Raw genomic sequence first — 24,243 nt, forward strand, 5'->3', positions numbered from 1 at the left:
GTTTTGGCTCTTGAGGATCCACGAAGCAGCTCTATGCTCTGATCTTGTCCTATCTGAAAGGTGAGCTGTCAAGAAATGGAATGGTCAGAAACTTTGGTAACCTGGTGAACGAGCAAGTGGACCGAAAGGTTTGAAGTAGGCAAACCAGTAAGGTACACAAGAGGCTTCTAAAACTAACCATCTCCTCAAAATTGCCCAGTTTTGGTTAATCAGTGAACTCTGACAAGAAAGAAAACTTCAGTCTTACTCTGGTTACACAGTTTTTGGTCTATACCTCTACAGAAGCAAGAAAAAGGAGTTCTCCTTTTGTCCAGACATTGCCAAAGAAATAATATTAAATACCATTATCACTCAGACTGGTGTCCCTGACTTAATGGAATAAAGCCTCCATTGGCTTTAATGGAAGTAAGTTCAGACGCATCTGTAGTTTTCCAATTTCTATTCACTGCTTGTATCACCCACAGGAATTGCTAAAATGCTGCTAAGAGGTTAGATTAGCAGAAGGGAAATGGAGACACAGGAGATGAGATCCCATATGGGTGAGCTTGACTCACCAGAATACATAATCAACTGCTTATCTGCTTTTGCTGGCTACAGAGCTATTCCTTGGTCTTTAAGATGTTTGCCTAGGTCGTGATTAATCAATGTAATCAGCAAAGATAAATCAATTAATCTATCAGGTTTTTGTCACTGGTAATATTAATAGAAAAGAGACATTGAGGTCACAAGTACGGTTGATACAGTCCTAATTTGGCCATAGATGTGTTCCAAACAGCATCCTGCCCCTGAGAAGGTGCAAGAAATCCCACCACTCCTTGTTATGTGGAAACTCTCAAAAGAGGGCTTTTGTCCTTCCCCCTAGAGACAATTATGGCTCTTTATAGACTGTGAAGTTTTATGGCCTTTGTGCTTTTATTCCCCCTGGCTTTTACATGCAGATTACAACCAAGTCTCAAGGGCATGTTGCCAGATCAGATGCAGGCAGTAGATTTTTTTTTTCCTTTAATGATAATAAGACAGTGTTTACATATACAATAGCATAAGAGAGGATACTAGATGCTGCATACCTGATTTTGAAGAAAGAAGGGATGCCTGCTCAACTTGGTGGCATTTGTTACAATTTTATGGACACTATCCACAGGCAGCTCCACCTCTGCTGTTAGTTGTGTTCAACTTTAATGATCCTCCACATTCTCCATGTACAAGATTAATTAGTTATCCCACAGAAGGTTCCTGTTTTGTTTAATTTGGTAATATGTCCATCTGTCAATGCAGAGTTTCTCTGAACTCTTCATCTGTGAATTGTCCATTTTCAAATAACCTTTTTAACTGTGGATTACCCATCATTTTATATTTTTTTATATATATATACCCATCATATTATATTTTATGATTTATATATATATATACCCATCATATTATATTTTTATATATATACTTATATTTTATCACTACATATTTTACTTCAGATGCAGATTAAAACTGGTATCTTCCCTTTTTCTTTTCTTTTGTTTTTTTTTTTCCCCAAAGTGTAGTCCAGGATAGCATTAAGATACTCTTGGTCACATACATGTTCTTTAAGCTTTCAAGATTTCTTAGCATACTCAGAAATCCAAGTTAGGCACAGTAAAAAAATATGTTTATATGTATGTACTTATGTGTATGTATGACACTTCCATAATTACTTTCACTACTATATATCTAATTACAACGATGTTGTTGGTACTTATGAAACTTGTTTAATGAAATTTCCTTGTGTCTCTTTGGGCTCCAACTTAGCACAAGCAAAGGTGACCTCCTTATCTCTTTCTTTTTATCTAGAGAAAAGCTCTCTGGTAGACTTTGCTGTCTTGTCTTGCCTCCCCCTGCCCAGGGCAGAGGCTGAGCAGAACGAGGGGCTGCTGATGGAAAGCCTCTGTGCAGTGGTACCTGGGCTTCCATCTGCTGAAGGTTGTTGCTAAGGAACGTCTGCTGCAAATAACAGTTCCCACCTGCTCCCTTCCCTGCTCCAAGGGCTTCTCTCTCTCTCCTTGACTCCACAGACAGGGAAGCACCAGCTGCTGCTGCTGCTGCAAGACTGTGTAGAAGTTTTTCTCTTGCCTTCCCCCCGCCCCCCCCGCCAGTCACTCCTTCAGTCTTTCAGAATTTAAGCACCTGCTGCCACCCCAGAGGCACTCTTCTGGCATGGTCCCTCCCCAGCATGTTAACATCAGTCATTGCAGAGCCTTTTCCTTGGCCTCACTTCCTCACCTACTTCTCTTTGATGTGGTGTACTACATCACGATTCAGGCCTGCAGACCCAAAGGGTTTGTGCATGGATTTACAGCGAAAGGGTGAGAATTCATGTAGCAAGTTCCACCCCCCCCACCCCCCCACCCCCCAAATGCATGAACTAGTCCTTTACAGGAACTGTGATTTGGATCTCATAATTCATGTATGCTTGGAGGGAAATAAAAAAGCATGTGTCAGACAGTCCTCATACTTTAATGATTACTCTGTTTGAATTAATTATACCTCTTTTGGTATGTTTTGAAAGGTCTGTGGCTGATGGTGTGAGATTTGATTTTATAAGAACAGAAAAGCCGACCACTCGTGATTATGAAATGATATGCAGTTGAGCAAAGATTTTTTATCTCTACTGAGAGCTAAGAAAAAGTTCATAGGCAGAGCACCCTACTATGAATAATCTTCTTATTTCTAATGCCACCCAGCCATGCAGACTTAAAGATAAGTACAGATGAACTAAGAGAGGCTGAACTTATTAAATGTAATGGAAATGGACTTTAAATTTGGTGAATCAAAATTTTACATTAACTTTTTTTCTTTAGTACACTTGAATTGCCACCACAGCAGTTCCATTTTCCTCATCGAATTAGTTAAGTGGGAGAAGAAGTGATGCAAGTTCTGGTCTACGAAGGAATCACAGCCTCCAAGATGAAACATGTGAAGTATAGAAATAGCTGTTGCAAAGCCAGGCCTGGTGTCAGGAAGAAATGGAGGCTTTTATATTTCAGAAGTTGTCTGAAAGGAAGGTTGTACCTCCAGTGTATCCAGTCTTATTCACCATATTCTGACATTTCTTTCTGTGGGAGGTCCTCCAGGCCATTTTATTCTGTACTTCAGGCAACGCAAAAAAGGAGCTTGGGGCGTCCATCAGCCAAGAGGGTAAGAGGCTTGAAGGAAACGTGACCTGCATCAGAGCTGTTGCAGGAAACTTTCCACAGCTGCTGATGTTTAATGCAGCTCATTTTACCACTCATACCGGTTTTATGGTTATTCCTCCAGCTAGCCTGGAGGGAGCGGGGAGACTGGGGAGCTGCCAGAGGGTTCCTGGGAAAGCTATGGCCCAGCATGGACTTTGCAAAGACCATGGAGGGAGAGTCTGACCAGTCTCTACCTCCCCCCTGGCCAGGGCCAGGAAGGCTGCAGCTCTCTCCTAGAGTTGGTGGTCTTTGTAGCCATGATTGTGTCCAGAGACTCACAGCTCATGAGCAGCACAGCATGAAGTGAGGGGAAATATGGGAGATCCATAGTTGGGGTGGGTAACCCTCCCTCCTGATCTCACATGTCTGGGAGATACACACTTAGGAAAATCTTTTTTCTTTTTTTGTACAGATTGCAGTACCTCAGTAGAAACAAAAGAAACCAAACCAAACCACACAAACCACAATGTGTTTCCAGACATGAGTCAATAACGTGCATGCTGCAACACTTCAGAATCTAATCATCTTCATAGGAGGGACTACACTAGAGGAATCATAAACGTTGTGTGGGTTTTTTTTGTCTTTCATCTCCATTTAAAGCAAGCATCAAAAAGCCCAAACCCTTACTCTTTTTTTTTTTTTTTAATTAAATAATTCTTCTGTTGTAAATCTCCTCAATTAGCAAGGCAGTGAAAATTTCAAGTATTGTTGAAATCAGCAAAATTATTTGAAAATTTTGGCCTTCTGTAAAAATGCTTCTCTATTTAAAATCAGTTTGGTCTCATCTATGCTGTCCAGAGTCATGATTCCATCAATAATAAAGTGTGTGAATAGCTTGCCTCTGGTTGCTGTCCTCATGAGTCAGATTTCCGTATGTATCAGCAGGTTTGGGGACTGTAGACCCTGTGGTTCTTCTCTTAATTGAATCAATGGGAGTTCTGCTAGTAATTTCAGTGGGAATTGGATTTTTTAGTGAAATGTTTATATTTTTAGGATATCTCCAAGTCTGCAGGAGGACACATTTCATCTTGACTATATGTTGAGCTCAGCTTTAGACTAGACAGGTGAAATGTCATCTCTTGAAGTACATCACTCAAGAAAGCTGATACTGTATGAAGTATCTCTGTTTAGCCACTAAAAACCAAGAAGCAACTCAGAAAGAGAAGCATCTCTGCCAAAGAGTGTGTTACAGGGACACCTTACCTGGCCCCAAAGCGTTAAGACATACCCAAGGCTGTGGAGCATACTGCGTAGAGATGTCCAAGCTGGTTTGTATGGACCATTTCTGCATCCAGGGCAAGACAACGCTATTTGTGGTGCTGAGCCAAAGCAATTCACCTCATTGGTCTTTTCCCCATGCCATGAAGGTACACTGCAGTCAGGGCTGTTCGCAAATCTCTGTCCTTCACCTGTTGCATTGGGAAGACATGTGCTTTCCTCATCATGTTGAGGAGATGGTTTTCCTTCTTTCCTGTTTTGCTTATTGGAGCTTCTGTTATTTGATGTTATCAGAGAGGGGGGAATAAAGTGTTTGGATTCTTTTTTATTTGTTTTTTTTATCTCCACTCTTTTTTTACTCTTTTTTTCTTTAGGATGCGTTGATTATTGATATGGCAAAATGAATTATCTATTTAAACCATATGTTTATATATATATATATATATATACATACATATATATATATATAAACACTATTAATGACACCTCCAGGTGCCCAAGACATTTGTGTCCAAGGAAAAGGGGAGTCCCAACCACTTGCATAGGGAAATATGAAAACTACAGTTAAAATTTCGGTCTAGGTGGATGGTGAAGATTATGTGACTGTTCCAGCTGACGCCCCACAACAAACCAGAGCTGTGGCTTTTGTCTCTGGGTGCTCTGATCCCTCTTCCACTGTTGCAATGATACAAAACAAAGTAATTGTGTATTAAAGGCTGCTAACTCCTTATTCCCTATCCCTAACTAAATCCTCCTAATATTCATGCTAAGGAATTGATTATAGGGTGTGCTGATGGTTGTTGGTTTTTTTCTCCTTTTTTTACCATCTGTCTGCTGTGAATACATCTGAAATCCGTGGCTTCACCAGCTAAAATGAACTCAGCAAGTCATTTTTTTTTCTCTTCTAATTATCCTTTTAATTTGCTTCTGCTCAGCTCCCACACCTCCTCCCCCTTACCAGATTGTTTATATTTTTCCAAAGAGCTTCTGAGAATTGCTTATCCTGATCTTCGCAACCTTTCCCTGCTCCTCATTCCAGAAATTGCTGTCTCTTGTCCTCTCCCTTGCTGTGATCTTGCAGGAGTGAATGTGGATCACAACCTTCCCAACTGTTTCTGACAAATTGCCCCATGGAGCAATAATCTTTTATATTAAGAGTATTTTCCTGTTGCTCAGCCCTCCCTCTTCTGCATTAACAAGTGGGATAGATTCCAGTGATTGCAAAGAGGTTTGGTACAAACCAACAGTACTTTATTTCTAGAGATAGATACTTCATCCAATGATGTCACCAAGCTACACAAGCAGCTGCTAACTGAGATATGACTCAAAACATGCCTGTTAAGTAATATTTGAGTGGCTGGAGGTGTGCAGCCCTGAAAGAAATCATAGGACAGATCTTTGGATTTAGGAATAGAGATCTAGGAATACCCTAGGGGCTTGATCTGGGCATGGATGCGACAAGTTGTGCAAGGTCTAACTGAGACTGATGTGTCTAGATCCAAAATTGCATTCCCCCATCTCTTTTTCAGGCACTGTTCAAAGCTGTGGACATTTGAACTCTCCTGCCTCTTCAAATTTCCTCGGGCTCAAAACAGCCTGCTTTGAGCCCCTGCCTCTTGTCTAAATGTAGTCAGGAAGCAGGAACGAGGCAGTGCAAGGCCAACGTCTCCTGAGGAGCTCGGTGCAGTGTATCAGATCTTACCTAACATACAGTGACAGAACTGGGTTTCTCAAGAAGCTGTTGCTGGTGGTTTTATGTAATAGCCAACTTCATAAACACATTTTTAGATGTCTATAAAAAGGATTTTCTGTAGTGTCTGCATATAAATTGCTATGAATTTCATGTAACATACATTATATAGAGAGAACACAATACATAGGCATTCATAACAAAGAGTATATATCAAATTCCTCTGTAACTGTATAAAAAGAACAATATTTATATAATATAATATATTTTAATATACTATAAAACCTACACACCACCCTCTCCCCCCAGGTGATTGGAAGATCCATCAGTGAAACAGATCCTCGCCTGGTGTTCCAGTCTCTATTCTCTGTTTCCAGGTGTGATCTGCCCTCTCAGTGTCGAAAGGCCAGAGAAGGGAACGTGGCAGTGATCAACTCCATCCAGTCTTCTGTTGAAGCTGAGCAACTATACAGAGTTCAAAAGTAATTTTACCAGACAGGGACCGCATAAGTAGAGAACACCTTTGCCCTCAAAGGGATGGAGGAATCACTGGTGTGAAGTGCAGAGCGGGAGGGATGTAGTTTAGTTTGCAATTTTTCTTTTATGGTAAATTTTTGCTACGTAAAATATGAAAGCATCCTCTGCTGTAGGTCCCTGCTCCCAGGTTGTTCTTGGGAACTAAGCCCCCACGGTTCTGTGAACCTCCTCCACCCCTAATCTACTGCATCAAGGGATTCCTTTTCCCCTTTTCTGAATACTGCTCCATTGTATCTGCAAGAATAACCATAAAATCAGCATATATGGGCTAACTAGCATGTTACATTGGTATATGGATAGCAATGCTGGGGAACAGAAAAACTTGATAAAACACATTGACTTAAAAATTAGTTGGCTGAAGGTATGTAGAGAAATTCAAGAATGCAGAGAAAAAAGAATAAGGAAAACACTAGGATAAGACATAATGGTATTATAGAGTGATGGCTCTAACAGTTTGGGTATATATGAAGAATAAACTTAGAAATAATATCCTTGATGTTATAAAGATAAGAGCAAAAAGTAAAAAAAAAAACTACAAAAGCAGAGACAGTCCAGAAAGGTAGTGGCTAGCTCTACTAAATAGATCAAAAGAGGTCTAAAGAAGCTCTCAAGCTGATATAAAAGTGAAAGCAATGGAAGGACATAAAATTTTGAGCTCTTGGCGCTTAAGACATGCATCCTAGAGTTGCTTTTTTTTACAGTGCTGTGATGTCTAGTCTGAGTTCTACTTTGAGATTGCTGCTAAACAGAAATTCCAGTCCTTTAAGGATAATTATTTATATGGTGATTGAAATAGCATAGAATATAGTGATTAGATTTTGAATACATAATCTAACCATATTGATCCCTGAGGAAAGTCAGGAGTAACTGGCTGCCAGTTGGACTTTGTACCAGTGATCATTGTTGATTTAGGCTGAATGTCCTGCCAATTTTCTGCCCACCTTACCATCCATTTACCTAGCTCATAGCTTATCCATTTGGCTATAAGAACACTGTGGGGAGACCATATTAAAGGCTTTACTAAATCCAAGATATACAACATTGCTGTGGCTTGAACTCGGACTGCAGTCTGATGCCCACCCAGCTGGGTATCACTCACACCCCTCCTCAACAGGGCAGGGAGAGAAAACAGGATGGCTCATGGGGCGAGATACAGACAGGGCAGTCACTTGCCAGTTATCATCATGGGCAAAACAGACTTGACTTGGGGAAAATGAAATTAATTTATAGCCAAATAAAAAAGTGAGAAAAAAGGCGAATGAAATCAACATGTTCCTTCCACCCACTCTCCCCACTCCCAGCTGCCCCCCGGGCTCCCGGCCCCTGTCCCCCGGGCCGGGGCGGGTCTGGGCCGTGTGCCGGCCCGTGTGAGCCCCTCAGCCCCGCTCCTGCCTCCTGCCCCGTCTCCCTGCTCCAGCGCGGGCCCTGCCCCGGGCTGCAGCCCTTCAGGGACCCCCTGCTCCCGCCGGGGCTCTCCAGGGCCGCAGCTCCTGCAGGAAAGAGCCCCCAGCTGCGGCCTGGGGCCCTCCCCGGGCTGCAGGCTGGGGCTCTGCCCCGGCGGGGGCTCGCCAGGGCTGCAGGGGAGCCCTGCTCCGGGCCTGCGGCACCTCCTGCCCTCCTCCTGCTGCGGCCTGGGGCTGCCTCTGCTGCTGCTCCCCCCTCGGCTGCCTCCTCCTCTGCCTGGGCCGCCTGTGGCCCTTGCGGAAACCTGTTGCCCCCCTCCCCGGCGCCCCCGGCTTGGCTGAGGGGCTCAGCTGTGCCCTGCGGGGGGGCGCTGGGGCCGGCTGGGGCCGGACCGGGGCAGCCCCGGCCTCGCCTCACAGAGGCCCCCAGACCCGCTGCGGACACACAGAATCAACACCCGCTTTTTCTCCACTTGTCCACACGGCCAGTGCCATCATACAAGGCAACCTGCTTCATCGGGTGAATTTGCCTTTGTTAAATCCATGGTGGCCATTTCCAATTACTTTCTTGTCCTTCATGTGGCTAGAAACTTCGAGAAGGATTTATTTCATGACCTTCCAGAGACTGTGGTTAGGATGACCAGCCTTTAGTTCCACTGAATCCTTTTTCTTTCTTTTCCTTGAAGATGGAGCGATTCCTGAATTCTTCTAGGCATCAGGAACCACCCTGAGCCTACATGGCCTTTCAAAGAGGTTGATGAGTGGCTTGGCAATGACATCAGCCAGCTCTCAGCACCCTAGTCCATGGACTTGAACATTTTCAGCTAGCTTAAGTTCTCCCTAACCACATCTTCCTCTGGGGAGGTCAATGCTGCTTTTCCACAAAGTCCACTCACTAGTAGGGTCAGAGAGCTGGGAGGCCAGAGAACAGGCCTTTGGAGTGAACGTTGCAGAGCAGAAATGCAATATTGCCTTTCAAGTCCAGCCACGTCACATCCAAATATTTCATTTTATTAAGCCGATTCAAATTATTACTGCTCAGAGATATTTGGCATTGGTTGATGTCTATCTAAGTTGATGTGGTGGCTCACAGGAGTAGTCTGGAACTTTCCTCTCTTCCTCAGGCTGGTGCCCTTATTTGTGTTTCCTTCCCTACAAGGCACTGCGGTTTCCTTAATTGTTGAATTTTCCCAATAAGTCATGTGTTACTTTTTTGAAAAGGAAATTTTGCTGTTTGAAAAATGAAAATGCCTTTATTTAGTCGTTTAAAAAAATAAAAACTTTTGCAGAAAGGACACAGATTTTCCAAATAATTTACTTCATTCAAAACTCAAACAAATAAATAAAAGTAGACCAAATCTTGCTGGTGGTATTTCTAATGTCCCTTATGTTCAGGCTCAGGGTTAGATCCACTCCTGTGAAAGTGGAGCATTGCAACAGGGACCTTATTATTGGTTAACTAACTGGATATAAAAGTTAACGGGAATTATTGCAACTGACAGAGTGACAGGCTGGCCTCAGCAAAAGGATGGAGGACAAAAGAAAGACCCCAGACCTAAATCTTTTACGTGAGCAAGGAAAGGCAGCTGGGGGGGAAGGCTAGGCAAGATGCCAGCTATATAGTGATGCAGATTTTATTGTAGTACAGCTACTGACCCTGAATCCTTCTGCCAGCCAGGGATGCTGTAGTATTGGCTGCGCAGTCAGGTTTTCAGCAGAGCAAGGACCCTAACTGCACAATTGATCAAATGGGCCATCAATCAAGTGATTCACATTGTGTACTTAAACCTCCTTCTCAAAGCTGGGTTATAATTCATACAGCTGATGACCTCCCAAAGTAGGTGCCTTAACCTGAAGGCAAAAACTGCAAAAGGAGGGAAAGAAGCTGAAAAATAACATCTTCAGTTACTCATAATAAACATAAGAACCCCTTCTCCTGACCTTTTCCAAATCAGCATCTCATAAAATAGTAGAAATGAGGCTTTTTTAGCTTGCTGGGGATTACACTTTTATAGCAATGCAAGGAGGAATATTAAAAGATTGCTGGACTAGGAAATTGCTGACCATGCAAAGAGTGTGCAGTGAACATGGCTGTAAAAGAGATAGCACTAACCAAGTGTGAAAGACATGCATTGTTTCCTTGTGTGACTCTACACCAACTAAATTCCGTGGCACTAGCTGGATTCAAGTTGGAGCTTGATTCATTAGCCTATAAACAGATTTCTAGTGCCACCTGAGATGGCTTGAGGTGTCTGAACTGCTCAAGGAAGTCCAAAATGAAACAGTACTTTCACAGATGAGAGTCTTCGAGACCAGACACTAGAAGCCAAACACAGGAGACTCTAAGATATCTCAAATGGCACTGTCATGGTCAGATGTAATAGACATCTACAGTAAAAATTGCTGTAAAAAAGTTTGCTCAGGTGATTCCTACCTGTTTGAGTCCTTGCACCACCTTGCACCACCTTGCACCTTGCAACACCATGGTTAAGCTGCCTGCCATTCCCCTTTCTCTAGCAGACTGTGACTAGCAAAGAGGCAAAGTCTTTAATGCAACACAACCCTTGTGCATAGAGAATCTGCTGCTACATTGGTTTAGACAGATTTAGTTTAATGGAAGAGGGAAGGAAATTACAGCAGTACTGTAATTTAGACTCTGGAGTGTAATTCATGTCTGTGGCACAGGCTTTGCATGTAGAGTCATTGAAGTGTTTCTGTGTTCACCTCCTGTGTACAAAATGCACTTAATTGCATTTCCCCTACTTTATGAAAGCAGCCCGAGGTAGGATGCATTAAACAAGAGGAGGAGCTCTGTTACCCAAATAGAAAGTATTGCCATAGAGATGGGGCTGATGTGCAGTAATAGCACAGTTATTGTCAGGTCTGCTGTGTAAGAGTCTTAAATGGAATCCAGTTATTACGAAAATAAGTGTATAGCTAATATTCAGACAGCTCCCTAATGTTCCATTCAGTAGGAACAAGGAAATAATGGCTTGCTGGAAACAGCTTTTCACTTTCTTAAAAGACAATGGGCCTAAATGTTTTCTCCAGAGATCCCTGTTTTCCAAGTTGCAAATCTTGTTTTGCTGGAGCTGATGTGCTAGAGAATCTTAAGTAATAGGAACAGACTACATTAAGACCTCTGCAAAGGTGGTAGGAGCTGTTTGTTAGCAGGTCTTTAGAGAGACACCCTCATGTAGCTTGGTCTGGTGGAAAAAAGTGGAAGAATTTGGACTTTATATTACTAAGAGAGAGCATGAGGAGAATTAGATATCAGGATGGTGGGTTTAATTTTTATGCATATATGTTTAAATCAAATTTACAGAAGTTGTTTTTCTGTTGACATCATTGCCACGGACAGTAGAGAACTGTGTATGTCAGAGTGTAAGACAGACCTTATAAAGTTGTCCTACCATTTACTACCCCTAGAAGTACACATCAGCCCATGGTCTGACTAGAAAATCTGTTGTATAAGATATATACCTCACCTAAAGTACAGTGTGCAATTTTGGGTAACTCGATAGAAGGACATCATACTTTTAGAGGAGGGCAACCAAGATGTTGAAAGGCCTCGAGGCCAAGACTTATGAGGAGCTGCTGAGGTCACTTGGTTTGTTCAGTTTGGTGAAGAGAAGGGTAAGAGGGGTGACCTCATCGCAGTCCACAGCTTCCTCGAGGGGGGCAGTCGAAGGGCAGCTGCTGACTCCTCTCTCTGGTGACCAGAGACAGGGCATGAGGGAATGGAATGAAGCTGCTTCAGGGGAAGTTCAGATGGGACATCAGGAAAAGGTTCTTCACTGAGAGAGTGGTCCATCACTGGAACAGGCTCCCCAGGGAAGAGGTCACAGCACCAAGCCTGTCAGAGTTCAGGGAGTGTCTGGATGACGCTTGTAGTCATATGGTTTAGATTTAGATAGAAGGAGCAGGGAGTTGGACTCTAATCCTTGTGGGTTCCTTCCAACTTGAGATATTCTAGGATTTTATGATTCTAAGAAATCTTCAGTGTTTGATTAGACAGAAAATATGGTCCATAGTTGTATTATACTGCATATTTCTGAAAAATTTCTCCCTTCTTTCATCTCCTTCTGCTGAGCCTCTGACTTTTTGGAATGAAGTTTCGTGTTGTCGAAATGCCATCAAAGGCCATCTTTGTGTCCTTCTAAAGCTGAAGCTAGTCTGGAAGCTAATGAAGCAGAGTTTTGTAACTGGAACATTGTTCAAAATTTTGTCCAGTACTTGGGAACTGTCCCTGTGACATAGCATAGTCCAGGGATATTCAAAGATAGCTTTTTGTTTCTTCCCCAGAAGTCTCACTGCCTCATAGGATTCTTCTCTGCTACAGCAGTTGTAAAGGGGAAGGCTTAGCGTTCAGTCTGTACTTGGAGATCCCATCTTTTGGTCCCTGAGAGATGTCTTGAAGGTCTTTGTTTTGGCTCTCTGTTCAGTCACAGACCTTCCTTTTGACTTTGGGCAGATGGCATCATGTCTTTTAAATTACAGTCTTTCATTTATAAAATAAGGCTATGTGGAAAGTAAGCAAATTTTCTACGTGTGAGTGCTGGACTATGTTTTTCTTTCTGCAAATGAACTTTGAATAAGGCAACGGAAGCTTGTCTGTCATGGGGTGATGCTGTCTCACAGACAGGATCTGCAGTTTCTTGCCGTTAGGAGTTCCCAGATCTTGTATCCCGTGAAGACACCAGGCCATGAAGACCAGGAGCTGGAATACACTGCACTTCACAGATGGCTCCTACCTTGTCTTCCCTGAGCCCCTGCTACTCTGCAACAACCCGAATCTTCCTCTGTGACTTCAGTGACATCCTTTTCAGCCATGCTGGGATACCTGATGCCTATATTCCTATGGTAGCACTGGGAGAATGCATAAATAAATATATAGGAAAGAGAGAAAAGAATAGTCTCTCCCTTGGGGACTTATACCCAAGGGAAAACAAGACAAAGATTGTAGTGGCTCACCTGATATCATATTCTGCTCCTATACAAGGTAGGTATACTCTATCAGGACTGCATATCTGTTTAAAATGATAACAAGTATTACTTCCAAAATAAAGTTGACTTTTAAGTATTGGTGATTGTATCATATCCTATGACTATGTCAACACTGGCTTGCCAACTGTCATGAAATGTTGGAAGGTGGTAAAAAGGACAACCTATCAAAATTGTCTGTCAGTAAAATCAGTGGAGAAAAGAAAATGCATGTCAGTAGAGACTTTAAGATACTTGAAGAGAAAGAAAAATATATTTTTTTCCTTTGTCTTGTTTAAGTTCCTGGGCTAAATGCATATTTTAATATGTAATTTGGATTTATGGGCTTTTTAATAGTTTGTATGATAGTTTTGGCACAAACCAGCCATTCAGCATATCATTGTAAAGACAGGTGGGAATCCAAAATTGCTTTAAGAACATAATTTTCTGAGATAAAGTAGTATTTTTACTGTGGTATCTGTATTTATTGTACTTTTATTGTCTGAAGTTTTATTAAGAAAAAAGTTGGGAGAGAGAGTGAAAAACATAATGCAAATTTCCCCCTAGCAAATGGGTACTGTTGGTGACATTTGATCCTCTAGGCCAGCATCTTCTCTCCTCCCGGTTCTGTAAGCAGATCAGTGAAACTCAACGGAAAAGCATGAATGTAAGGTCAGTGCAAATCTCTGTACTGTGGTATGTGCTGATACTCCCTCCCACCACTTTTTTCTTATAAAACCCCAAAGAATTGAAAGGCAAATCTGAATGCTGTACAGCAATAATTATATTTTCCTTTTGCGTACCACTTTCAAGATCTGAGAGTGTTTTCTGTGACAGTTTCTCCATTTTATGACAGGACAGATCTCATAGGGAGATCAAGGGTTTTTTCAGACATGTCTAGAGCATCTGAGAGCAAAATTTCTGTGGAAAGTGCATTGGTCATTTGTGTTTTGTACTATTAAGAATTACAAGTAATTTTTGAAGAGGGTTTTGTTCCCAGATTGGAGTGCTGAGAAAACCTTCTTTTCCTTGATGGAGAAATCTTTTATGGCTGTACAAATTAGGCAGCAGCATTCCCAGAACAGAGTATATTATAACTGCTTTAAGGATGCATTTCAAAATTCAAGCCAGGTAAATATGGAAGGCTACATCTCTACTAGCAAACTGGCCTTGGGAAGAGGTTGCACGCTGCAGATTATGTTTATGTGGCTAAATCCCCTTCTTCAAAATATGTTTCTGCATCCAAACTGCATCCAGAGAACGGTTCTTGGTCTGCATTGTTCCCTGGACCAGCCTGACCATTGTCTGTGACAGTGCAGGACAGTATGCAGCATGCAGATAGACAAAAGTACATTACAGACAATTCTGTGGCCCCAGTCCTGTGCTATTCTAGTCCTGTTTATTTAATCAATCACGATGTAGCCAAAGACACAGACTGAGAATTAGGAGCACAAATGGGGTCAGATGGTTCAAATTTCATTTGCCCTGCTAAAATGTCAAGAAACCTACTGAGCACTGACCAGGCACCTCTTGTACAAATAGACAGTGAAAAACTAGGAACTGTTTTTAGCCAGTGGAGAATTTTTACTTTAAGTGCCAGGGAAAGACCCTGCTGGAAGATGAAGATGTATTGGGTGAAGAAGTAAAGTTCAGCGCTTGTATGTAACTGAAACCTCTCCATCATAAGAAACACTGCAGTGTGTAAGGAAAACAGGGCAGTGCCAGGCTTAGAACAACTGTAGGTCCTCTGGTTCATCTATGCTGTAGTAATCTAGACATCTCAGATCAAAGTCAGACCTGCTGTAAATTCTTGGAGCTAGCATGTCCGTTGCTCACACAGTGAAACAGAAAACTAGACAACATGCTCAGAGGGGTAAAACAACTTATTCAAAGTCTATACCCAAGTTACTAGCAGAGAAAGAAAAATAATTCTGATCTGCTTCCAGATGACCGTGTTGCTTGCTGGCTTTGTGCATAGCAATAGCATGCTGTTAGAGGGAGATCAAATCTCCCTGTGAAACAAAAGCTTTTGAAAGCACCATTTTTCTTGCCTTGTTCAGGCAGGGGCCAAACTGCTAAACTAGGAAAGAAAAAGCTTTAAAAAAAATCCCCAAATGACATTTTCAGAAATTCCCATACTTCTACCTGTGCCACCTGAAGGTTACAGGTGTGTCTTCTGAAGAAACTGAAATTTGGCTTATGGTTACCCAGTCAGTGTATTTGTGTCTGGATTGTGCAGTTCTAGGTCAGTTTTACTCACTTTTAGTACCTGTATTATCTTGGCTTACATCTAAATTGAAGGAACTTCACTTAACTCTTCTTAACTCTGTTGGATAGTCTAAGAAATACGTGTCTTTTTCTTTTAGCCTGATCTCTCCTGACTGTATAACTACAGATTTCTTGTGTATATGCTGTCTTAGTTTTCAAAAAGCATTGTCTCTTTTGCACTGATGGTGAAGCCACCTTGGAAGGTGAGCACACAGATAGTCTCAGGTGGGATATTCTCGAGTCCTCTTGTATACATACCTAAAAAAACCTTTTCAAACTCAATCTACTTTCCTGTCAGTTGCAGCAACCTCCCCTACCCCCTATTCCCAACCTCAGTGTCCTAATTTCCTCCCTGACTGACTGCATGAGTCCTTTTTTGTTCTATGTTGTTGTTACCCTTGTTGTTTGGGGAAGTGTTCTGCAGCTCAGTTAAGCATCCTGAAGCCAAAGAAAAATGTGTTAGAAAGTCACAACAATTGGGAGGCATTCAGTGGGGACATCTGCTGACAATCCTGTTGGGTCAACAGCCCAAGGTGTTGACAGCTTGCTAGTCCTCAAACTTAGAAAACTACCACACTGGAAAGCTGAAAACTTCTGCCGCCAGAAATCTGAGGGTCACTTGTCATAGCAAATACACGCACAACTTCTGATCAGTCGGGGTAACAGGCTGAGCCTGGAAGGAATACTTTGCCTGCTGCTGTGTGAAACACCAGTTGAAAGTGGTCAGACTGCAGATGGGCTGGGTCTGGATTTTTCTGATGAGACTGCGGCGGCAGTGCTGTGTCCAGTGCCAGACTTCCCACTGCAAGACATGACAAGCGGCATCAAGCTCAGCAGCAGGCTACTGAGGTTACGGGGGATGAAACACTTGCCCAGTGAGCAGAGTCTGAGGGAGCTGCACTGTTCAGCCTACGAAAAGAAGGCTGAGATGACATCTTTTTGTCTTCTTAAATTACTGAATATAGAGTCAGTGGAGCCAGATTATTCTTGGGGTTGTATAGTGAAAAGCCTGCAGATGACACATGTTATGATTGGTTATTACGAAAAACTTTTTCACCAGTAAGATGTTCAAATATTGGTACAGAGGCCCAGAAAGTGTGTGAAATCTCACTCTGGTAAATTAAAAAAACAGATGGATGAGGTTTTGAGCAACCTGAATGTAGCTGGCCTCCCTTCAAGCAAGGCACTGGACCAGGTGGCCTCCAGAGGTCATTTCCAAACTTGATTGTCCTGTGACTGTTCACCAGGTGGAATTGTTATTCCAAAGTTCTAATAAAAACTTTGGCCACTGACATATTTTATGCTTTTGTACAAAATTAAAAAGAAAAATGGATTGGAAAGAGTTAATGGTTAAAACTACTGATGAGTTAGTGGAAGCCATTAATGTGGAAATGTTCTATGGACAATAAAAGGAAACAAAAATTTACCAAGCTTAAGCAAAAATACAGTTTTTAATTCTTTTGAAAGAATAAAAGACTTCCTGGGGACTTAAAATAGCTAATGTTGATGAAGGAATAAGTTCATTGAAAATTTTTCTTGCCAAGAATCATCATTTACATTTTAAAATGTGAACTATAACTTAGAATTCAGTTTTTCAGTCTTCAGGCAGAACCTATTTCAGTTCCATTTTTCCATCTGGTTCTAATGAATAACAGCAGAAATAATCTGTAAGTACTATGAGTTAGAAGAAAATTTTCTTTATCACACTTCAGTTGGCTAAAGAGTGTTTGCAGGAATCTCTGAAGCAGGCAGCACCAAAAACTTTTAGGGTTGTACTGTGTGAACCAGTAGAGCAAGAGAAGCGTACGCTTACCTGGTAGAGTCATCCCCTTCCCTACTGGAAAAAGTAAAGTTGTCTCTTTGTTTCACTGTTGATTGCAGTCATTTGTTATGTTCTGAATTTCCAGCCTTAGAGTGAAATTTGTCAGGTTTATCCTCTGCCAGAAGGTCACATTCAAAGCAAGTTCAGCTATTTTTGTCTACAACATGCATATCAGGTAAAAACACTGCACCCCTTTTAGCCATCCTCTCTTCCTTCTACCGTCATTTATTCTTATGCAAACTTTTTGATTTAATCTGCATGTGTGTTTAATTGAATAACTCTTAGATTAAAGCTGGATATTTTTTGTTTACAGCTTATTGTCCTTCCTCTATTAAGCTAAGGACAATCTGATTCTATTTATGCTGCCTCTGAGCTTTTCCTTTTAAGTTTTAGCTGAAATATATTTCTGATGCTTGCATGGTGATTGGGGTAGTTTAGATTTCAAAATGGACAGCTCCCAGCAGAGTCCTAAAAAAAACCTCAGGGCCCAACTATTTGTAACATCTATCACTTGTTCGTGAGGTGGCATATGCAGGACCTTAGCTAATCCAAGGGACAGATTACTTTGGAATGACTGAACAAAGACTGCAGATGGGTCTGCCTTTATTAACAGATGCAAATGGGATCCCTTTTGCAGTTAACATAAAATGTCTGTCACAGAACACCTCAGAACCTACTTTTTTTGGTATGGTTAGCATGACTGTGTCCTCTTCCTGTGCAGGGACATCAGGGTCTCTTTACGGCTGCCCCTGGAAGTACCATAAAACTCCATACCAGCTGTTCCATCTGGAGGGACAGGGCAAAAAGTCCAGTTAAGTAGCCTGTCAGAACTGTAGAGGTCATGACAGATTTGAGACAGTCACTGAACAGGGAATGTTTCACAAAAACTTCCTACCTTTGTAGTCTTCAGGACGTGCTGATGATACAAAACTGGAAGAAGCAGCTGATACCCCAGGAGGCTGCACTGTCATTTAGTGAGACCTGGACAGGCTGGACAGTTGGGCAGAGTGGAACCTGATGGAATTCAATAAACGCAAATGTAAGGTTTTCACCTGGGGAGGAACAACCCCATGCATCACCAGTACAGGTTAGGAGATGAGCTGCTGTAAGGCACCTCTGCGGAGAAGGACATGGGAGTTCTGGGGGGCAGCAGGTTGCCCATGGGCCAGCAGTGTGCCCGTGGGGCCAAGAAGGCCAGTGGGACCCTGGGGTGCATCAGGAGGAGCGTGGCCAGCAGGTGGAGGGAGGTGATCCTGCCCCTCTGCTCTGCCCTGGTGAGGCCGCATCTGGAGTGCTGTGCCCAGTGCTGGGCTCCCCAGTTCCAGAGAGACAGGGAGCTACTGGAGAGGGTCCAGCAGTGGGCTGAAAAGATGGTGAGGGGGCTGGAGCATCTCCCTTCTGAGGAAAGGCTGAGAGAGCTGGGCCTGTTTATCCTGGAGGAAAGAAGACGGAGGGGGGATCTTACCAATGCATACAGTATCTTAAGGGCGAGTGTGAAGAGGACGGGGCCAGGCTCTTTCCAGTGGCGCCCAGTAGCAGGACAAGGGGCAACGGGCACAAACTGCAACATGGGAAGTTCCTTCTGAATATGAGGAAGAACTTCTTTGCCTTGAGTGGCAGAGCCCTGGCACAGGCTGCCCAGAGTCTGTGGGGTCTCCTTCTCTGGAGACATTCTCTGTGCAACCTGCTCTATGAGAACCTACTTTAGCAGGTTTAGGAGGACCTTTAACAAGGTCTAGAGGTCCCTTCCAACCCTGACCATTCTGTGATTCTGTGATTCTGTCTCTTTGGAGTCAACCCAAATGCTCACCCTAAGAGCCAGTCAAGTTCCAACAGTAACTTGCTACAAGAACTTCATAAAAAAAGCAAAGGGGAAAAAGCCTTCCCACATGGGACCCGGCATCTTATTGAAAGGAAGAAGGACCTGCCTTCCTTAGGCTGCAGCAGCTGAAGATCTGACAAAATGCTGCATGAAGAACAGACTCTGGCTGCAGGAGCTGTCTTATTGTTTTGTGTTACTTGTTTGGATGAACAAAGCATGTCTAGTTGCAAGCCCCCTGTCTGTAAGCATAGTATGTTTGGGCATCTGGTAGTGTGTCTATGCATGCATACACATACATAAAGAAAGGCAGAAGGAGGTTTCATGTTGGAATAGCTGAAATGCTGGTAGAAATCAGAAAGGTAGAGTGTGTAAGGGGTATTAGCTACAGTGTCACTGGGATCTAAAGCAATCTCAGACCAAAAGGTCAGTACTGTTTCTAAAGATGTTAAGTGCCTTCCTAGCATTAGTGACTGCTCCTGCAGATGCTTCTTGTGTCCCATCTTTGCTGAAAAAGAAAATGATGCAGTAAAAAATGATTCTTTCCTGCAGTAAGAAATATAACTCTGCTGAAGAAAATAGGGTCCTGCTTCCATTCAGATTGCCTAATGACATAAGATAATGTTCAAATTCAGATCAATGATCCTTGGTCTGAATCAGGCAGAAAAAGGCATTTACCCTTGATGTCTCACCCTAGATAAGTGAGCAGCCAAATAATTTATGTACTAGCCAGTGGAGCAGATTAAACAGAGGGTCTCTGAGCTGTTTTTAACTGTCTCTACTGTGAGCTACCACCTTTGAGCAGTGAGGCTTGCTGGCTCTGAAAAAGCAGCACTGTCTCTCCATCCAGTGATCCAGAGCTCTGATCTCTATGTAGTGCAATGGGAATGACACCGACACCTTCTTTTTGGTGAACTGTAATCCTATATATATATGGAGCGTATGAAGTCAGTGTGGCGACTGTCTTGACTATATAATTTCAGTTAAGCATAGTAAAAGAGAATTACTCTGAATTGGAGTGATAGTGCATTCCCAGGACCTTTCCTTACCTGGAATCACTACAGAACATCCTATGAGGCAGTCTGATTCTTGACTTCACTTTTAAGGATTTCTTGGAAGCACAAGCATTTTCTTTTTGTCCTGCTTGTATATTAGTAACCAAAAAATCCATGTAGGAAATCAATGTGAATTAAGATTCTTAACTCCCAGTTATTATAAAGGGAATGAAGAGAATACACTGAGTCGGGTAGCTTAATTGTATATCTTTCAGAGTGTTTGAAAAATATGGGCTTACTTGCTATACTTATTGCCTTTATTATCCAGTACAATTTGTAACCAGAAATATACGAGAGTCAATTAAGGTTTTGAAGAAAAGTTTTCTTTTCTTTTCCAAACGAAATTGTCATACATCATGCAATATCAACTCCAGTGTTAGACTAGCAGAAATTTACTGCACCATGTCCCCGCAGTGAAAATTTGCAGCTAGATTAATGTTCCTTTAGCTGGCATTAAATCAATTTCATACATATGCTCGTATTTTCACCAGTGACATTCTGCAATAGCTGATGTTTTGCAGAAGCAGTAAAGAAAAAAATTGAGAAGATTTTGTTCAGGTTTCATATATATATACATCTATGCATGCATATCTATCTATCTATATATCTAGGTGAACGACACCTTCATGCTTCACTTGTCATAAAGAAATCTTGGGGTTTCAAAGTTAGCCAACTTGCTTCATGTTTTTCATGGCATATACACTGCTTATTTTCAGTACACCTTCACACAGTTGAGAAATATCTGGAGTTACATATATTTAATCCAGAAAGAATTGAAAGTGTGGGGGTTCCCACCCCCCCCACCCCCCCACCCCACCCCGAGTTTATTGAAACATTCTTGTTATGCAACTTACACTTCAGCAATTGACATACAGGGATAAAACTGTCACATGTCCTCCTACCTAATGCTCACCACACTGTAGCTGAATTCATCCCACCTGGTTCTCAATAGATCAATGAGATAACAGCCCTCTCCATGACAAGAGATGCAAACTGCCCAAGGAGGTTCTGCTTTGTTTGTCCTTTGACCAGAGCAAAGCAATCCCCTGGGCGGGATTCTGAAAAGGTCGATTTTCCTGAGTGCTCCTTCTGAAGAAAGGACATTGAGGAGAGCAGGAGGCAGCTTACTCAGGCTGCCCTCATGGAGCAGCCAGTGCAGCCACGGGGACCAAAGACCTTTCCTCCTCCATTATTTTTTCACCTTCCTCCTCCATTATTTGTCTGACAACCACCCCAGGCATAAGGAGTGGTTTGTGCAGCAGTGACATAAACATGACATCACTAGTAAACAAGTCACAGAAATTTTCTTTTCTTGGTTACCTTGTGGTAGGTAAAACCATACCAGTTGCTTTGGTCACCAACAGCTATACCTGCCCCTCTCGTGTTGAACTGGTGTCTCGCCCTGATGCTTGATATGATTCCAGGCAATATGAATCTTCAGGGGAAAAAAACATTTCTGTGTAGACATCCTACCTAGAGGATCTGATCTGAAAAAGAACATCTCATTTTATCCCACAGTAGTTAAGGAGGAGTAAATCTAAGTGGAGAAGGTGGAGAAACCACTGCAAGTGAGACGAGAATCAAGCCCAAGATTTGCAAGTAGCTCTACTGTGAATTTGCAGTTGAGGAATATACTGGGATTTAAGGATTTACAGGCATTCAAGTAAAGGTATATTCTGTGCTGAGACATGCATGGATATAGGGATTATGTAGCAAAGACAGCCTATATATATTCATATATCTCGTTATGCCTAGGAAAAAAAATATATTCCTTTTCCAGCATTACCAAGAGGTAATGAGGGACCTGTGAAGTACTGCGAGGTCTCTTGGAGTGACAGTCAATGGCAAGTGCTGATCTTTTGAAGACCAGCCTCAGGGTGCAAGTGAGCTAATCTAGATGTTTTATTGTATGATCTCCACTCTGTAATACCTAAGCACCTCACAGGCATTGCCAGCTCTCAGTGAAATAGCCAGCTCTCATTCTTTTACAGAGGAGGGAACTGAAATATAGGGAAGACGAACAGGAAAATTCTTAATTGACATTAATATCCAGGGGTCCAGGTGATCAGCTAAAACCCTGAGATATTTTGACCTTCCTTATGTATTTAAATTTTAAGGCAGAAGGACTCTAGTCTGGGGAATCAGCTCCTCTTACACACCAAAATTGGTGGATAATGTTTCTGTAGGACACTGCTCAACAGTGATGTGTTACTTGTGATGTTTTTTTGTGAGTAACTAAGGTCATGCATAAAGTCTGTCACTAACCTGGGTAAAAAAATCGAGCTGCCTGAATGCCTGTTTTGTATGTAGTTTTCTATCTTTCTGTCTTTTTAGCTGTGTTGGTTAACACCAGATCAAACTCAGTCCCTGTTTTTCTAAGCATCATCCAGAAAAGAAGTCATCCCCTATTTTCTTCCAGAGAGGGATTCAATTTAACTCTCTGAGAGGTTGCATATGTCTTTTCTCAGGTTATTTCTCAAGCCTTTGTTCTGTTGTAATGAGTACCTTTTGTCATCACAGCATATAGTTAACATCTAATTACTGACAAGAGAGAGGTTTGGGTTTTTTTCTGACAGGTGGGAGAGCAAAATTATAAATTAATACCTGGGTCAAGAAGAAACCAACCCATTAAGCATTTATTGTTGCAAATCACTTGAATCACTCGCTTTCAGCTTTGGTCAGCAGTGTTCAGTGGAAAGAGAGGCCTCTTACATATGCATTCATTATGGAAAATCAAAATGAGTACCAACAGAGGCATTATGAGTATGGTTCCTTTTTAATACATACATCTTGGGGTTGGGGCCCCCTTCCCCTCCGCCCCCCCCAGCTGTTATTTAATTTTTTATGCAAGGAGAAATATGCATTAGCAGAATCATAAATGAAAAGCTGACTGCAAAAATCCTCGAAGATTTTGACAGCTTTGGAAGACAGCTCATTTTTAAATGTCTGCCAGCAATGTGCATGGAACAGCCAGTGCATTGGCTCCTGTACTTCCACCTGCTTTATTGCTCTTAGGAAGGATTTTCGCATTTCCACATAGGGGACGGTCTCTCCAAACCTAAAGATAAGCTGCAGAAAAATTTTGTGTCATAAATTTCTGTTTTGGAATATGTGCAATGTGTTGTATCTATTGATTCTTTAGCTCTGTTGTGCTTGCAGGTTTTATACTCCTAAGAGTATAGGAAAATAAATTCTGAGCATTATATTAGTTTTTGGCTTTGTTCTTCAAGTGTTCAATTTTTTATTTTCTGTGCTACTTCTTGGAGGTTTTTTTGTTTATATATGCACACACACATATCCAAACACATGCTTCCTCTGTCACCTTGATTGCCTATCCTGCCTTTTTTGTAAATAACTTTTTTAAATTTTTTGACTATTCTCTGTGTAATATTTAATTTAACCCAATTTTTATAACCATGGTAAAATGAGCAATCACCCACCCAGTGCTTTTCTGTGTATGGTTTGAAGCAATTTTCATAAATAAGGATTTAATAAAAAACAGGTTTCATTTTTTACACTCTAATTAAAAATTAAGAGGAAAAAAATAAAGGAAGAGCAATAAAAATAGGCCAAATTTTTCTCTCGATTGCATGCACTAACCTGATTGGATTCACTGGATTTACTCTAATTTAAAACCTATGTAAGGGGGAAAAGAAGAGCTTGGAATAACCATTTACAAAATGGTGAGCTAGCAGCAATAGCAGGTTAGCAATTAAAGAGTGTCTCTAGTGCACAGATAAGCAGACACCAGAAAAATGTTTGCCACAGTTGCAATACCCCAGCTCAGCTGACTAAACGTCGTGGGTTCTGGTGCCTTGGCCGTGGTGACCACCCATTCTTTGCGGCAGCACCAGGGTCCTCATTACATACTTTCTTACCACTGCCCTATACCATTGTGTGGCCTGTACTGGGGGCTGGGGAAATGTGATTCCTTAAGGACTTCTCGTCCGCAAGGAGCTCATTCTCATCCTCGGGAGACAAGTGTGGTGACATGGCATGGTGCAGACTGGGGACTCTCCACTGTCAAAGCTCAAATTGTAGTTGTTGCTCAGAGGCGCTTTTCATAAGCAACATGGAATAAGCACAAAGAACTGGAGCAATCGGTTGGAGTGGTGAAACCCTCATCCTCACTATGAGAAAGGCTCTGAAAAGGACCACTGAACCATCCTAACCTTTTCTTCTTCATTGTCTCTTGCCTTAAATGAGATGAAAGACTGCACGAGGCACAGACACCACGGTGTGCTT

This window comes from Falco cherrug, chromosome 3, assembly GCF_023634085.1.
Source record: "Falco cherrug isolate bFalChe1 chromosome 3, bFalChe1.pri, whole genome shotgun sequence".
Classification (NCBI taxonomy): domain Eukaryota; kingdom Metazoa; phylum Chordata; class Aves; order Falconiformes; family Falconidae; genus Falco; species Falco cherrug.